This window comes from Rattus norvegicus, chromosome 7, assembly GCF_036323735.1.
Source record: "Rattus norvegicus strain BN/NHsdMcwi chromosome 7, GRCr8, whole genome shotgun sequence".
NCBI classification, from domain to species: domain Eukaryota; kingdom Metazoa; phylum Chordata; class Mammalia; order Rodentia; family Muridae; genus Rattus; species Rattus norvegicus.
The window spans coordinates 62,360,128-62,379,388 of NC_086025.1; positions in this window are offsets into that span (position 1 = coordinate 62,360,128).

A 19,261-nucleotide genomic window follows, 5' to 3' on the forward strand; every position below is an offset into this window, starting at 1 on the left:
ATTTGTTGATTCTTGATCTTAGAACATATGCCATTGGTGTTTTGTTCAGGAAACTCTTCCCCACTTTCTCTTCTATTAGTTTCAGTGTATATGGTTTTATGTGGAGGTATTTGATCCATTTGGACTTGAGCTTTATACAAGGAGATAAGAATGGGTCAATTTGCAATCTTCTACATGCTGACCTTCAGTTCAACAAGCACCATTTGTTGAAAATGCTGTCTTTTTTCCATTGGATAGGTTTTAGCTCCTTTGTAAAAGATCAATTGATGATAGGTTTCTGGGTCTTCAATTCTATTCCATTGATCTACCTGCCCTTCCCTGTACCAATACCATGCAGTTTTTTAATCATGATTATTCTCTAATACTGCTTGAGTTCAGGGATGTTGATTTCCCCCAGAAGTTATTTTATTGTGGAGAATAGTTTTAGCTATCCTGAGTTTTTGGTTATTCCAGATGAATTTACAAATTGCTCTTTCTAACTCTGTGAAGAACTAAGTTGTAATTTTGATGGGGATTGCATTGAATATGTAGATTGCTTTTACAAGATGGCTATTTTTACATTATTACTGACAATCCATGATCATGAGAGATTTTTCCATCTTCTGAGATTTTCAAATTCTTTCTTCAGAGACTTGAAGTACTTGTCAGACAGATCTTTCACTTGTTTGATTACAGCCACACCAAGGTATTTTATATTATTTGTGACTATTGTGAAGGGTGTGATTTCCCTAATTTCTTTCTCACCCTGTTTATCCTTTGAGTAGTGGAAGGCTATTATTTGTTTGAGTTAATTTTATACCAAGCCACTTTCCTGAAGTTGTTTTTCAGCTGTAGGAGTTCTCTGGAGGAATTTTGGGAATGACATAAGAATACTATCATATCATCTGCAAATAGTGATATCTTGACTTCCTCCTTTCCAATTTATATTCCTTTGGCTTCCTTTTGTTGTCAAATTGTTCTGGCTAGGATTTCAAATACTACATTTACCAGGTAGGGAAAAAGTAGGCAGCCTTGTCTAGTCCTTGATTTTAATGGGACTTCTTCAAGTTTGTCTCCATTTAATTTGATGTTGGCTACTGGTTTGCTGTATATTGTTTTTACTATGTTTAGGTATGGGCCTTGAATTCCTGATCTTATCAAGACTTTTATCATGAAGTGGTATTGAATTTTGTCAAATGCTTTCTCAGTGTCTAATGAAATGATCATGTGTTTTGTTCTTGAGTTTGTTTATATAGTGGATTACATTGATGGATATCTGTATATTGAACCATCCCTGCATCTCTAGGATGAAGCCTACTTGGTCATGATGAATGGTCACTTTGATATGTTCTTGGATTTGGTTTGTGAGAATTTTATTGAGTGCTTTTGCCCTGATACTCATGAGGGAAATTGGTTTGAAGTTCTCTTTCTTTGTTGGGACTTTGTATGGTTTAAGTATAAGTGACTATGGCTTCAAAGAACAACTTGGGTAATGATCCTTCTGTTTCTCTTTTGTGGAATTGTTTGAAGAGTATTGGTATTATGTCTCCTTGAAGGTCTGATTGAATTCTGCACTAAAGCAATCTGTTCCTGAGCTTTTTTTGGTTGGGAGATGCTTAATGAAAGCTTCGATTTCTTTAGGGGTTATTTTAGGTGGTTTATCTGATCCTGATTTAAATTTGGTACTTGGTATCTGTCTAGAAAATTGTCTATTTCATGCAGATTTTCCAGTTTTGTTGAGTATAGGATTTGGTAGTAGGAACTGATATATATTTTTTTTTATTTTCGTCAGTTTTTGTTTTGAGGTCTCTCTTTTATTTTTTTTTCATCTAATTTTGTTGATTTGGAGACTGTCTCTCTGCCCTCTGGTTAGTCTGGCTAAGGGTTTACCTATCTTGTTGATTTTCTCAAAGAACCAGCTCCGAGTTTTGCTGATTCTTTGTATAGTTCTTTTTTTACCTACTTGGTTGATTTCAGCCCTGAATTTGATTATTTCATGCCTTTTACTCCTCTTGAGCAAATTTGCTTCTTTTTGTTCTAGAGCTTTCTGATGTGCTGTTAAGCTATTAATATATGCTTTCTCCAGTGCTGTTAAGCTATTAATATATGCTCTCTCCAAAAATTTTTGGACACACTCAGAGCTCTAACTTTTCTTCTTAGCACTACTTTCATTGCATTCCATAAGTTTGGGTATGTATGGCTTCATTTTTATTAAATTCTAAAAGTCTTTAATTTTTTCTTTATTCTTCCTTCATTACATTCTCATTGAGGAGAGCATTGTTCAGCTTCAATGTGTATGTGGACTTTCTGTTGTTTTTGTTATTGAAGACCAGCCTTAGTCCATGGTGATCTGATAGAATGCTTGGGATTATTTCAATCTCCTTGCATCTACTGAGATCTGTTTTGTGACCAATTATACGGTCAATCCTTGAGAAGGTACAATGAGGTAATGAGAAGAATATATGCATATTCTTTTGTTTTAGGATGAAATATTTTATAGATGTCTGTTAAATCCATTTGGTTCATAATTTCTATTAGTTTCAATGTGTCTCCAATTAGTTTCTGTTTCCATGATCTGTCCGTTGATGAGAGTAGTGTGTTGAAATCTCCTACAATTATTGTGTGTAATGTATGCTTTGAACTTTAGTAAAGTTTCTTTTATGATGTGGGTGCCCTTGCATTTGGACCATAGATATTCAGGATTAAGAATTCAACTTGGTGGATTTTTCCTTTGATGTGTATCAAGTGTCATTATTATCTTTTTTTGATAATTTTTGGTTGAAAGTTGATTTTATTTTACATTAGAATGGCTACTCCAGGTTGTTTCTTGGGACCATTTGCTTGGAAAGTTTTTTCCCAGCCTTTTGATCCTAAGTAGTGTCTGTCTGTTACTGCAGTCAGTTTCATGTATGCAGCAAAATTCTGGGTCCTCTTTATGTATCCTGTCTGTTAGTCTATGTCTTTTTACTTGGTCCATTGATGTTAAGAGATATTAAGGAACAGTGATTGTTTCCTGTTATTTTTGTTGTTAGAAGTGGAATTATGTTTATATGACTCTCTTCTTTTGGGTTTGTTGCAAGATTAGTTTCCTGCTTTTTTAGGGTATAGTGTCCCTCCTTGTGTTGGAGTTTTCTATCTTTTATCCTTTGTAGGGCTCTATTTGTGGAAATATATTGTATAAATTTGGTTTTGTCATGAAATACCTTGGTTTCTTCATCTATGGTAATTGACAGTTTTGATGGATATAATAGCTTGGGCTGGCATTTTTGTTCTCTTAGGGTCTGTATGACATATGTCCAGGATCTTCTGGCTTTCCTAGTTTCTGTTGATAAGTCTGGTGTAATTCTGATAGACCTGCCTTTATATGTTACTCACTTTTTTCCCTTACTGCTTTTAATATTCTTTCTTTGTTATGTGCATTTGTTGTTTAACTATTATGTGACAGGAAGAATTTCTTTTCTGGTCCAATATGTTTGGAATTCTGTAGGTTTATTTTATGTTTATGGGCATCTCTTTAGATTAGGGAAGTTTTCTTCTATAATTTTGTTGAAGATATTTACTGGCTCTTTACGTTGGGACTCTCCATTCTCTTCTATACCTATTATTTCTAGGTTTGGTCTCATTGTGTCTTAGATTTCCTGAATGTTTCCGGTTAGGAGCTTTTTGGGGTTTGCATTTTCTTTGACTATTGTGTGAATGTTTTCTATGGACTCTTCTGCCTCTGAGATTCTCTCTTCTGTCCCTTGTATTCTGTTTGTGATGCTTGTGTCTATAACTTCTGATCTTTTCCTTCATTTTCTATCTCCACAGTTGTCTACCTTTGTGATTTCTCTATTGTTTCTATTGCCATTTTTAGATCCTAGATGGTTTTGTTCAATTCCTTCACCTGTTTGGTTGTGTTTTCCTGTAATTCTTTAAGGGATTTTTGTGCTTCCTCTTTAAGCGTTTCTCCTTGTTTACCTGTGTTGTCCTATATTTCTTTAAAGAAATTATTTATGTCATTCTTAAAGTCCTCTATCATCACATTGAGATTTGATCTTAAATCCAAATCTTGCTTTTCTGCCATGTTGGGATATCCAATATTTGCCGTGGTGGGAAAACTGGCTTCTGATGTTTCCAAGTAGTCTTGGTTTCTGTTGCTTAGGTTCCTGTTCTTGTCTCTCTTCATCTGGTTATCTCTGATGTTAGTTGGTTTTACTGTCTCTGACTGCAGCTTGTCTTTCCTGTGGGCCTGTGAGCCTGTGAACCTGTGATCTTAGGAGTGTGAGAGCTCCTGGAAGACCAGCTCTCCGTTGGCAGGTTTTGAGTCTGAGGGCTATGGAATAGTTCTGGCTCTGGGAACAGATGGACCTAGCTTGCAGCTTAAATGAACTCTTTATTCTAGTTGAGCTTTGCCACACGATTGGTTAAGGTTCCTCAATTTTATGTGTCTGATTTCCTCAGAGTATGGGGTGAAACTTCTGCTCTTGACTCTGTCTGAAAATGCCATCTCTCTGTCTTTTTCACTGTGAGTTGTCCCACCTGCCTTATGATTGTTGACTAGTGATGCTTCCACACATAAGAGGTTCTTTCTACATATAATAAAATCATGTGTCCCTTAATAAATAAAAGCCCAAATTATGTGGATTGTTATACGCAATTAAGTTGGATGATATACTCAGGATTGAAATGATTGAATGAAGACATGAACTATTTGAGAATTTCTAACATTTTTATTTATCAAGCATCACTTAAGTGAAGTTCTATTCTTATGTCTCTAATGGCTAATGGACCAAAAGGACAGAGTTGGTGAGACAAAGGTAATAGTTTTCAGACATAACAGTGCCTTTACTTAGAGGATGTGTTTAACTTGGAGCCATCATTTATGGTAATTAACTGCAATCAGAACTCCCAGCATTTCTAAGTGATGTCTAAAAGATTCTCATGTTATATTACTACATATTGGAATGTGTTGACGCAGCTAAATGTGTGTGTGTGTGTGTGTGTGTGTGTGTAAGAAATATAGAAATTTAGTTAATTTAGAGTCCGACAGAGAAAATAATTTTCTACAAAACAGAACACTGCTTGAGGCTGAGGCTGACACATAACTATTACAACCACAACCAGTTAGTAGTCAGCTTTGGTTGACTGAACTGTGTTCAATGGATGTTTGTTAGGCTGTATCGTCAAAATATTCTGTACTACATCCTCTTCTCTTTAATTTATTATCTATCCATATATATATAATAGTACTTATAGAATTAATACTGTCCTTTCCAGGGAGAGGCTCATGTCATCACTATGCAATCCTGACTTCGTGGCAGTCATGGGGGCCAACATTATGAGGAAACCAACATCTGTTAGAATGAATTTGAATTCCATTAATTTACTTCCTTACATAGTGTCTTGGGACGTTCACATAATAACTATGCATATATGACACATAATAAAATAGCAGATATTTTGATACAACTCTTCAAGTTACAAAATAATTTAATGTATTCTCACAACTCCATGAAAAAGACGTCAGCATGATACATCTTCAGAAGTTAGAAATGTCAAGACTGAACTCTAGTGCTCATAAAACTACATTCTTACAAATCCCGTTAAATAATGAGCAGTGCTTACGAAAGCTTAAGGGTGAATCACTGTATAAATACTTCCAGCAGAGAACATAGGAACCAGACAGCTGCCATTCTGACCTTTGAGAGGTACTGGAAATTCCATGTGTAGACCAAACAACTTGCCCAATTGAGGCTGAAGTGCTCAGCAAAACCAAACGGAGACAAACAAGGACAATCTGCCAGGACAGCTGTTCCCAACCACTCTGAAAACTCTCCATTCTGGAAAGAATCATGTCACTGGTATTATTCTTAGTACAGATAAATGTCAGCATGACAATTCCTGGCATAATTAAGGATGTCCACAATCCACTGCCTATAAGACAAACTAGTGAAAACAGGCAAGCATCATTTAGATTGTTATGATATAATTATCTCATGTTAGAAAAACAGTTTGATTTTGGTAGTAAGAAATCAGAAAATTAGAGAGGAAAATGTTAGAAATATTCTCCATATTCCCACCCTAATCATTCCTTTATTGTTTTCAAAACTTTAGTGTTTAAATGGAAACACAATAAGAACATACTGGCTATAGTCAATACTCATTCATCTCCAGTAAGGGAGCTCAAGCCATTCTCAAGCTTCCCTTTTGTTTGAGAAAAATTAAAAATACATAAATTTGGAAAGCATGTCAGTTTTACTACTGTTCAAAAATCTTGGGCATGATAAATGAGATTCTGTAACAGTATGCTTTGAAAATTATCATTATTGAGTAACGATGATGAAAAATGAGATTAAATACAAAAAAAATGAAAAGCAAATCAAAGTAAAAAAAAAATAGGAAGATCAAGAATGCACCTGAGATGAGGAACTAGGAAAGGCAAGCAGAGACCAGTGCCAAGCTGTAAGAAGTGTTAACAAGCAGTTGGGGTAGTTAAATGGAAAATGAAATATTACAGGTATGTGGAGAACACACTACAAAAAAATTTATCTAATCAGAAATAACATGTGTTGACCTTCTGAGACCTGATTGTAACATATAGGCTGTAATTTACCAGTCTTCATTACTTCCATATTCCTCACAAATGGGACTAGGGATGTTTTTGTTTGTTCGTTTGTTTTTTGTTTTGGTTTGGTTTGATTTTTTGATGGAGAAAAAAAATTAATCACCATAATGTTTAATTTGGAGTCAAACATGAATGACCAAGCTCAGGAACTCAGAGACTGTGTACCCTGAATGCTGTGTTCTAATATGGTAAGGGTTTCATAACACTTTTATTAACAGTACAAATAAAGCCATAAATGGAGGCTTTTTTTAACTTATTTATATTTTTGTGACAGAGTTTCTCTATGTAGTCTTGGCTATACTGTAGCTTGCTCTAGATTGCAAACTGGCTTGACCTCACAGAAATCTATCTGCCTCTGCCTCCTAAGTGCTGTACCACCACTGTGTGTCAAAGACTTTTCTGTAAAGTTCATGGATGCAAGCATTAGGTTGGCCTATACAAAGTATAGGCATTCCTGTAACAGACCTCAGATGCTGATTTATGATGTTCTTAGCCTTTGGGTAACACTGTTAGTGTCTTTTATTACATTCCAAAAGGTTTGGCCTAATAATTAAGAACAGAGTGAGCAATGCACAGCTATTAAAAATGCTAATGATAGCCCAATATGATTTGCTAGGACTGCAATGTTCCTTTTCTTTATGATCACTGTAATTCTAATCACCCATTTGGCCTAGTAGAATTCTTAAGAAAACTACGTTTTTTGGCAACAGTGGTAATAGGTAGGGAGGGGGTGAGGAAGGGAGGAATTCAGTTCATATGTTGTAACAGTGTTGCTACCCTTTACAGTCAGTGTTAGTCCTGTAACTAAATTCTCACAGAGTATAAAAAGGTATATAGGTATCAGAGATACATTACAACAAGGTCTTGGGGTCTGTTGTCCTCACAGATAAGTGTAGGACCTGAGATACATCCCAGCATTGATTGAAGGACACATTTATTTTTAAAGTCTTTCACTTTAAAAGGTTTGAGATTATAATTACAATATATCTGCTTTTCCTTTGTTTGCTACAAACCCTTCCAAGTAATCTTCCTTTCACTTTTTCCAATCATGTCTCCTTATTCATTAACTGTTATTGCATATACACACACACAAACATGTATGTATGTATGTATGTATGTATGTATGTATGTAGCATACTTACACTGAGCAGGTTATTCTAAGCAGGATATGTATCAGCATGATATTTGCATGTATGTTTTCAGGGATGATCATCTGGTATGGAATAACCAATTGATGTTATTTTCCCTGGGAAAAACCATTTCTCCCACTCTCTGCATTCCTTGTTGGCGAGCAGCATTTTGGGGATGAGGGCTCCTGGGCTTTTCTGTGGGTGTTTTGAGAAGTCTATTGTTGTTCTTGCCCAGTTCATGCTTGGACGACCATGTCAGTGAGACTTCATGGACGTAGGTTGTTTTTGCTTTGTTTTGGTTTTGTTTAGGTTATTAGGTGATATGGTCTCAAAGAAAATCCCATGACACTTGGCATGTAAGCTTTCCACTCTGTCCTCTGCAAGTCTTACATACAGGCATGTTTGGCCTGTGTATAGGTTCGACGACTCTGCATTTTGGTTGGGTGTTGGTTTGGAGGTGATATCTTCCTGTTGCCAAGAAAGATTTCCTCAACGCAGGGTGAAGACTGTATATATCTGCTCAGATAAGGACAAATGTTTAGGTTGCTCTCAGGGATTATGCCGGTGTAATAGTGATTGTGAGCACAGCCCTGCAATTAGCCTTGATGCCCATACAGCAAGAGGGGGATGTAAGCTGTGTCTCTGTACTAGTGAAGATATGAAGGTTGGAGGACACAGTTTATTATATTTTATCATCAGTGACTGTAAAATGTCCTCTTTTAGATGACCTACTCTTTACTCAAAACGCCTTGCATTCTTTCTGGTTTGGCTCTTTTTATTACTGTAGGTTAATAGTCTTATTGAATTATTGTCTGATGGGACACAAGGAATTATTTCAAAAATTTTTTAATCTTTCTTGAGTCTTGACTAATCTCTACCTTAGGATTAGAGAAATAGTCTCTCACTGAGCCTGAATTTCATTGATTAATCTAGACTGTCTGGCTAGCAAACTCCTGTGATCTTTCTGTCTCCACTTCTTTCACAGAGCAGGATTACAGACATGTGCCACTAAGCCTGGATTTAATTTTGTGTGTTCTGTAGATCAAAAGTAGATGTTCATATTCCATGGCAAATATATCATCTACTGTACCAATACTTAAGTCACTATAGAAAAGACAAACTTCTAGAAAGTTCTATGTTATTAATGTTTTGTGATATTGTCCTAAATCAAAACAATTTCAATGAAGTGGAATGTTGTTTGTGTTTTGGTAGGTGAAGATATATATATCCTGGTATACAATGGAAGAAATTTCTCCAATTTTGGACATGCCATTTTCATGACAGAATAGAGAAAATGAAGCTGATGACTTTTATTTATAGATAGATGTGGATAGATAATACATAAGTGACAGACAGTGGATGTCATTTCAAATTAGACAGATAAATGCATAGATACATAGACATATCTGTGTATATGATCAATAGATGAAAGATATAAATAGATACATACATCGAGACAAATAGATGAAAGACAGACAGATACTTACAGACATATGCATAGCCAAACAGATGGATGATAGATAATACATGATGTAGAGATAAAAACAAGTGATTATTTACAGAGTATAGAGTACACATTGGCGATTAGCTTTGACATCTATTTTGTGATTACTTGGTGCCAGATTTTAATTTAATTTCTGGACATCTGTGAGCCTCCATGTAAGAACTCCATATTTGGTCCTCTTTATTCAGCAGAGAGATTTTAGGACACAGTAAAAACCATACACTGCACAGATATAACTGGTTTTTCATCATATATATATATATATATATATATATATATATATATATATATCATACTTACAGGGAGGAAGCCATCATAAGTTTTATCTCTTTAAAAGTCTATTGTCCGGATTTAACAACAAATCTAAAAAGGTATATTCTATAAAACTTCTCTTTTAGTTTTTAGAATATTTATATTTATTGTTTTAAATTGTGTGCAAATATGGTTCTCTTTGTGTGAACGTGTGCTCCTGAGTCCAGGTAAGGAGGCTAAATGTGTCAAATTCCCTGGAGCTGGCGTAACAGATGATCGTAAGCCACCCAATATGGGTTTTTTGTAAGAGCAGAACATGCTCTTTTCCATTGAACCATCTCCTCAGTGCTCCCAAATCTTCCATTAAATGAAATGCTTTTAAATAATGCTTTGCAAGAATATATTTTGATTTATATGCATTTATATATTTGAATTGCTGTTAGATGCTACTGATGGGCTAAATTTCTAGAATTTAAAATATTATATCAACTTTTATTTCTTTATCACTCTCTGTGTGTGTGTGTGTGTGTGTGTGTGTGTGTGTGTGTGTGTGTGTGTGTGTGTGTGTGTGTGGACACACAGCACAGATCACATTGTGCATGTGGAAGTCACAATGTAGCTTTCAGGAACCACTTCTCTCCTTACAGCATGTGGCACCTAGGTTAGGACTCAAGTTCTCAGACTTCACAGCAAGCCCCTTTACCTCTGTACCATGTTTTTGTTAGTTAGTTAGTAGTTAGTTAGTTAGTTAGTTAGTTAGCAATTTGCATGTTTGTTTTTAACAAAACAGCCCATGTGTATATAAGCCCAAACCTTGGTAAGTTGAAATAACAGATCCTTGCCAAGTTTAAGGACAGCCTGAATTTCTGGCTAACCTGGAGGATACTATGGAATAATGTTTAGCTTCTGTGATTAAGAAGCTAAAGAAAACAATTAAAGGTAGTTGCCCAAGAGAGGGCTCAGTGTGTGAAGATCCGTGCTATGTGAACCTCCGAAATTCAGTCTTATTCACAGAAACTAGGTAAACTTGATAGGAGTGAAATGGCTCGATGTTGTTGTCCTCTGGACTCTGGAAGCAACTACCAATCCTGGCCTCCACATGCACACTTTGGTATATATGTACCTACTCCAATTAATAACAATCAAAATAAAAAGAAAGGTATTTTTGATAAAATAATAAAAATTAGGTGCCTAAAGTAATAAAAATAATTAAGGATTGTATGTGATATTCTCTGACCTGTACAATAAGCATATAATGATTACTTTCATTTTAATCTTCTGAATGAATTTCTTTTCCAAACCCAGACAAAAATAAAATATTTTCAGAAATTCACTTTGAAAGCAGGCTTCTTTCTGTTTGCTTCTAAAGTTAGTTGAAAAATAAAAGCAAAACTACAAAACACTTTTACTTATACAGTTTTAGGAATATAAAATATATTACCTTATTTTAGTGGACTGACGAGGTTGTGAGTTCTCACAATCAATATTTTGGTCTCAGGGAGTGTTTTATCTGATATTCACAGAGTCAATTTGGAGGATAACACATAAGCAATGAATCTGAGTTTTAAAATGAAAAGAATTGCATCCTGACATTTGGACTTCACTTAGAATTTCAGTTCGCATTATAGAATTGTAACTATGCATCATAGAATTAGCTCATTCAGCAGAGTGCTTAAGCCCTGTAACCTGGGATCTTTCCCCGGAGTTCATGTACACAGCCCATATGACCTGTAATACACGACAGGGAAAGCAGAGGTGGAGGATCCCTGGGAATTACTGACAGACAATCCAGCCAGTTGGTAAACTCTGATTTCAATCAAACGCTGTTTCAATTAGGCAAATAAATACACAAGTGGGAAAGAGATTGATGGAGACCCCTGAGGTCATTCTCTACATCCATGCATACATACCAGCACATGCATTCAAACATCCATAAATGCATTCACATAGAAAAAAAGTACTACAACTTCTGCATCTTCAACACATCATACATTTCATCCTTATAAATCCTCATCATAATCATCATTATAAATCATCATCATAAATCATTATTATAAATCCTAAAAAAACTTTATTCTTATACTCATCAAGAAGTAGAAATGTCATTTTTCATCCTTATGATGCTGACTTTCTTGTGACTGTATTTTTAGCAAATTGGAATCATGTAAGTGCTGTTTCTTAAGAGAGGAGTCAGGTTGGTTTTGAAAACTGTTTCTCACTAGGTTTAGCCTTTCAAATCAATTCTCAGGTATCCTCACATTTCAGTACCACATCACAGGGCAGTTTCCAAGCCATGAATACAGCATAACTTAGGACTTTTAACAAGTAAGAAAAAAACAACCAACAGGAATTTACTTCAAAGGTTGCCTTATAAAACTATGTGGACGATCGAAGGAAAAAGATTACCAGTAGAATCACAAAATTTGACTACTTCAAAACCAAAGTCAAATATTACCTGTGTTGATCACCCTTGTCACCTCTCCAAGTGTTCACTTCCTACAAGTTTAACTGCAGTAGCACTTGGAATAGCTTATCCTGCATTTTAATTTCAAGTAAGGGAAATTCCATTGTGCCTTTCATGCGATAGGTTTGGGTTTTTATGTGTAGCGGTTACATGTAATTGGTATGTGTAATTGTAATGTGTAGCGGTTATGTGTAAGTGTTCTGTGTAGCTGTTATATGTAACTGTTATGTGCACTTTCCCTTTCACTGTAGCATTATAGTCCATTGACTGAATAAAACCACTACTAGTGTATAAAGTGCAGGGCTGATGGGCATAGGCTGTTTATGGCTCCTTATTAGAAGCAATGTTGAAACAAACATTGGTTTAAGCCCTAGGCTTGATAGGTAGTAATACCCAATAAGTTGCAAACTGTTTAAGCCAATCCCCGCACATAATATATGATGTTTTGAATCAAATAGTATTCAACAGATTGTCTAACTTTTAAATTTATGTCATGGTGATGTAAAGACACACATCTGTGATACTGGCGTGTTTTTCACACATGAATACTGACTAACATTGACCATTTAAATAATTTCTTATCAATGTGTCCTTAAAATTCACTAAACAGATGTTTTAAAACTTTAGCGCACTTTCATAGATTAAAAAAATACATATTATACTTTAAGCAGGAATTCTTTGCACATATCCTTAAAGATTCACATAGTTCAACAGGGAAAATTTAACTTCAGTGGAAACCTTGTTCTTTATTTAAAATCATTGAACAGAAATCAAAAGCAAGAATCAAACAGAATGTTATTAATTCAGAGTAACAGATTTCTATATAGTAAAGAAATTACAAGGAAATGTCAACCTATAATTAAGTTGATGGACAGAAAGAAAGAAAGAAAAGGTTATATGGGTTCCTATCCAAAGTGTGTGAGCTCAAAGTCTCAAAGCTTGAAAACCTACTTTAAAAATTAATATGGGCAATGAGTAGGACATATGCTGATAGAGGGGTAACTGGGAAGTGGGATATCATGGGATGGGGGCAGTTAATGGATGGGGTAACCAGGAAGTAGGTATTATTTAAGACTTAAACAAATGGAATGATTAATAAAAATCATTCATACAGTACAAATATTTTGTTACTTCCTAGGATTTTTATTAATTCCTTGGAAATCAAGTCATAATATTATAAAATAAATACTCAAATTTGTTTTCCTATTTCATATATTTTAGCATATCTGACAGTTTAGCATTTAATAATTAACTACATAAAGGCATGGTTGTGGTTTCTGTTTGTTTCCTTTCAACTATTAGATAATGTAGTTCCACAGTTGTTTATTAATCCTTCTCTATTTAGTAATGGAAAGTATGCGTGGGAGATTAATTGCAGTGCCATATTTAAAGAATTACTTCCATGCACCATTGCCAACTAAACAAAAAAATGGTATATATAAGTAAATTGATTTTACTGTCTTTATATGTCAATATTATGCTTTAATCCTGAGCCATGGTGAAAGTGTGGTTTGTCCTTTTCTCAAGGAACTACTTATCATCTATAGTCATCTACTTCCAGAGAATGAAAATAAGAAGGTGTTTAGAATGTTTTAATTGGCTGTTTGGTGCTGTGTTACAAACTTGATTCACTCTTTTCAGCATTATATATTTTTAAATTTGGGTTTTGAGATGATATATTGTCTATATTATTTATTTTATTTCAAATGTCATTATTTTATTTTTATATAAGTGTTTTGGCTGTATTTATGTGTGTATGTATCCCTCTTTTAGCTGGTTTCCATGAGGTAGAAAGAGGGCTTGCCATGTGTCTTAGGGTTCTCTAGAGTCACAGAACTTATAGGTGGTTGCTATATTAAGAGAATTTGTTGATGACTTACAGTCTGTAGTCCAACTCCCAACAATGATCAGCAGCTGCTGTGAATGGAAGTCCAAGGATCTATCGGTGGCTCAGTCCCACAAGGCAGGCAGGCGAAAAAGAGAAACTCTTCCTTCTTCCAATGTCCTTATATAAATCTCCAGCAGAAGGTGTGTTCCAGATTAAAGGTGTGTACCACCATTCCTGGATCTGGGACTTGCTTTGTTCCAGATGACATTGAACTCAGAGATCTCCTTGCCTTAGTCTCCTGGGATTCATAGCCATTATGCCTCAAGATCTCCAGGCCAAAATCCAGGTCAGAAACTTGTATCTCTCAGCCTCAAGAACAGGATCACAGGTGAGCCTTCCAATTCTGGATTGTAGTTCATTCCAGATATCGTCAAGTTGACAACCAGGAATAGCTACTATACCTAATGTGGTGCTAGGAATTGAACTTGTGTCCTCTGTAGGAATAAGAGCTCTTGGGTGCTGAGCCATCTCTCCAGCTCTATGTTTCTTTAAATTTAGTTTGGAATTTTCTAAAAACCTTTACTACATTTACTAAGAATATAAAAATTGCTCACCAGAATTCTCCAAACTACAAACGGTTCTTCATTTAAAAGATTAATATATTAGATTTCAAATTATTTAAAAGAAATATTTTAATTTAAAATATTCAAGAGAGTTCACTCAATATACCTACATGGATGGATTCTATAGACATTGCTAATGGATCAAATAGTTGAAAGGAGAAATATTTGCCATTCAGTTTTTCTTTAGAGTGTAGTAATCTTCCTACAGATAACCATTGTTCATATAATTATATACAAAGAAGACTTATGGAATTGATTTACAAGCTATAGTCTAACTAATCCATTAGTGGCTGTTGTCCAAGACAGAAGCAAAGAATCAAGAGCTGTTTGATCCACAAGGTTGGAAACTCAATAGAGTTGATACAATACTAGCAAAGGGATCTCTTAGCATTTAGACAAGTGAACTTGACAGTAAGAATGAAGGAGAGTAGGCATTAAAAAACAATCAAAAAAAAAAAGAGAGAGAGAACAGGAAAACAATCTTAATTCTTTTATGTGGATTGCCAACAAAAAGTTTGGCCAATTTTCGGTTATATCTACCCACTTTAAATATTCTAATTAATAAATCTCCTCGGGGTTTGGGATTTAGCTCAGTGGTAGAGCACTTGCCTAGCAAGCACAAGGCCCTGGGTTCGGTCACCAGCTCCAAAAATAAATAAATAAATAAATAAATAAATAAATAAATAAATAAATAAATAAATCTCCTCACAGTGTTCGTCCTTCCTTGGGTTTTAGTTGATTCAGGATACTTAAAGTTCATAAACATGATTAGCTCTTGTAAGCCCAACTCTTGTCCCTTTGATACACTATCATGACTCCAAACCTCATGCTAAATTTCAAGACTAAAGAAGCATTCACATGGTCTGCCCAGATCTATATCATACGGGGTCTTAGTGCTAAAAGGAGAGGTAGACACATATCTCATCCCTAATCCAGAATAAATCTTCAACTGATAACCTCTTGCAAAGGAATATTTAGTTTCCTCTACAGGGATCTCACTAGGGAAATAGACTACTACTAAGTGTAGGCTACATGGCTAGCAGTGGATGGCAACAAAAAATGAAAAACAAAGTCTGTGGCTTCTTTAAAGTTTTCTTATCTCACAGTGTCATATGACAGCTTTTCATTTATTTGGGATTTACTTTTGCTTTAATTACACATTTTTTCTTTACTTTATATATAAAACTTAATTTTATATAAATATGTATAAATATATTTACATATATGTATATATTTTAATTATAGAATTTACACAATTATATGTGATTAATAATATATATAAATTTAATTATATATATATATGTACATTCATCTCTTTTTAACCCTGTAAGTCTTTTGTGTATGTAGTATGACTTCCCATTTAGTGTTTTATGGGAATTCTAAGTGTGCAGATGAGTGAGTTTCTGTTCCTTGTGACTTCTCTTGGGCTCTTTTCCTTCTATTTGTTTGTTTTGTCCAATTCTGACATGGTAGTTTTTGTTTTATCTCATTATTATTGTTGTTAATATTATTACCCATTAAAAGGCTATTTGTCTTCAACAGGCTGTTACCTCCTTCAACAAAAGAAGTAGATCTAAATGGGACCGGATGTAGTGAGGAGCTAGAAAGAATCAAATGAGAAGAAATTACAACTAGATTATTATTTATGTGAGGAAAAAGGCCCTCTAGGCTATTTTCATCTAACTGTTGCTATCTTTGTTTGTTTGTTTTTTTTTTTTGAAAAGGCCAACCCATGCCAGCTGATTCAGGACAGATAGGGAAGATGAGAGAGGGCCTAATGTCATGTATTTTTGGCTGTGAAGAGACTTTCTTGATCAGAAACTATGTTGTATGGAAAAGATGATAGCTAACATGTTCTGTGGTTCCTCTGATGATATGTTTTGCAGAATGGTTATTTTTCAACTTACTTTTATGCAAATTCCTAGAATGGCTGAAAGTTACCATATTATGTGCTACAAAATCAAAATAATTGTCTCTAACACAGTTGTTACAATTGATCACTGAGACCTGGTAAGATAGGACTTGAGAGTCCTCATAAGTGTCAGCACCACTGTCTTCATAGGTCCTGATAGAATGAGATATTAGGTTCTCTTTGCAGTGTTCAACTGTTTTCCTAGTCAAAAATATGTCTTCCACATTCTTACAAAAAAAATGGTCAACATAGCTCAATCCCTGGGACAAAGTTTTGTTTTTCTGTTACTGTGATAAAAACACCATAATCAAAGAAACTTATAAAAGAAATCAGTTAAATCATTTCTGGTTTCATATACTTAGAGTTTACTAAGTTAGTGCAAAGCCTCAGTGGTAGCATTGGCTGAGAGCTTACACCTTGATCCATAAACAGGATTCATTTCCAATGGAACAAGGGTTTGAAACTGCTAAGCTTACTTCTTAGTCATAGACCTCCTTCAGTCAAGCCACTCTTCTGAATTGTCCCCAAAGAGTTCCACCAATTGGAGACTGAATCTTCAAAGACATGGTTCTATGGAGATCATCTTCATTTAAACCATAGCTCTCGTTAAGAAATCTAACAATAAATGATGGAGAAGGTTGTGAAAATAGGATCCCTTATTCACTATGTGTGGGACTATAAATCAAAATATCATTATGGATATCTGATTAGAGATTTCTTATGAATTAAAATTATAGCTAACAAATGAACCAGTCCTGGGCATATACTCAAAGAACTGATATACTATCATGGAGATATTTGTACATCTGTGTTTTCTGTTTCTATATTTATGATAATAAGGAAATAGAGCCCATTTAGATGCCCATCAACTGATAAAAGAAAAAAGGAAATGCTGTATATACACAAAATAGGTTAGCGAGCTATAAACAAAAATGAAATTTAATGGAAATGGATGGTGGACATAGAAAGTATAATATGGGAGCTGGGCAGCTGATCTTGCATGCTTTAATCCCAGCATTTGGGAGGCAGAGGCAGGAGGATTGCTAAGTTTGAAGCCAGTCTGTTCTACAGAGTGAGTTCCATGATAGCCAGGGCTACACAGAGAAACCCTGTCTCAAAAAATCAAAGCCAAAACAAAAGTATAATATCCAATGAAGTGACACAATCTCAGAAAGAGAAAAGAAAATACTATGTTTCCTGCCATATACATTACCAAACCTATAATGTATACATGTATATCTAAGCAAATGTAAGTGTGGACATAATAGAAATGAGCTCAAGGAAAAGGTATATTCAATGATGAAAAAGACAGAATTCTGACAATGTGTCACATGATTTATGAAAGACAAACAGCTAATTTTATTTTATTTTTTAGATTCTTCTATGTCATGTGCTTTTATTTCATGTTGGCTAAGTAAACAAGAACCTAATTGATGGTGAAACTGCAAGCCCTAAGTGCTGCTCCAGGAGTCCAAATGGCCTTTCTAACTGGGAGGAGGCTGAGTGAGATGTACAGAGTTTGGGACTGGGAATTATTTTATTGACTGCCACAATCTATCTGCTTTCATTCATAAGGACCTTACAGAAATGTGCTTTATAATGAAATGAAAAAATGACAAACATGAATTTTCCTTTCACTTCCTCACCTTGCTTTACAAAATGAAATTCTATTAAATATGTCCCATTTGAAGGCCTTACTCTATTGCTTCCACACATAAAACCTCTGCTTGCTACGTCCACCAGTGGGATCAAACACATGTCCCAGTGAGTACTACTTGTTCTCAGTACCACTGAGATAAATTCCCACTTCCAGCAACTCTATTTTCTAAGTAATTCAATTCTTGTTATCAAATTCATGTTTTGATGTGGATCTTTTGGGGCAGGAATTAACTATTCCTGTTTTTTTTCTTGCTAGTTAATTGAAAAGCCACAAAATTATGGAACTATTACCAGTTGATAGTTTTGGTAACAATTAGTAAGGGCTATCTATTTAAACCTGTATTTCCTTGCTGTCCATTAAAACAGCAGCCAATGTTCTGACTACAGGTACTCTGAAATTCCTTTTGAAAGATCTCTCCAGTGAGTTTGCACACTTATTAAATGAGAGCAAGCAGCCTTTTGGCTGATTTCTCATCTGTTCCTGTGAATCCCCATGTGCCAACCTGGATGATGTTAATTTGAATATCAGCACATATTAAAAAAAAGAGAGAGAGAGAGAAAACCTCAACTCATCTGCAGTTAATTTGGGGATTTGCAGTCCATGGTGGCAGAAATCTCAGTTCAGAAGGCACTTCAGTGCCTTTTAATTGAAGGTGCAATTCAACACACACACCATAAAAACCCCACTTCTCCGAAGAATTACTATGTCTTTCAGGAGCAGATAAATTTTCACAAGTTCTGAGTTCATAGCTGGGAACCGTACAATGGTGGCTGAAACGGAAAAAAGACAAGAGTGGGTGTTTTGCAGTTAGAGAGCACTTCTGCTCACTGCTCCTGGTGGGAAGGGAGAGAATAATGAAGTTCAGCCTCCAGCTGCTGGATGTCCTCAGGACATCAATTAAGCCGCATACTTCTGAAGTCTGTTTCTGTTCCTCAATTATGTGTGTTTTTGGATACTCGTTTATTGCACCCTAAATTGCATTCCAATTATGCTGAGGAGGATGGCAAGATCACAAAACGTATTCTAAGTCCCCTTGTTAGTTAAAATAATAAATGCCTCACGCATCATCTCTTCTAATATTTCTATAAGTATTGTACTCATTTAACATTGTTCTTGGACTTCAGTTTCAGAAATGGCTTTGCCTCCACTTAAGTGGCATCATGTTCGGGATTCTGATTACATACTGTGCCAGGAAGGAAGGCTTCAATAACATATTTATAATATGAGTTATGAAGACAAGATCAAATATTTAAAGGATGATTAATTCTAGACTTCAGATCTCACAAAATTATACTTGTCTAT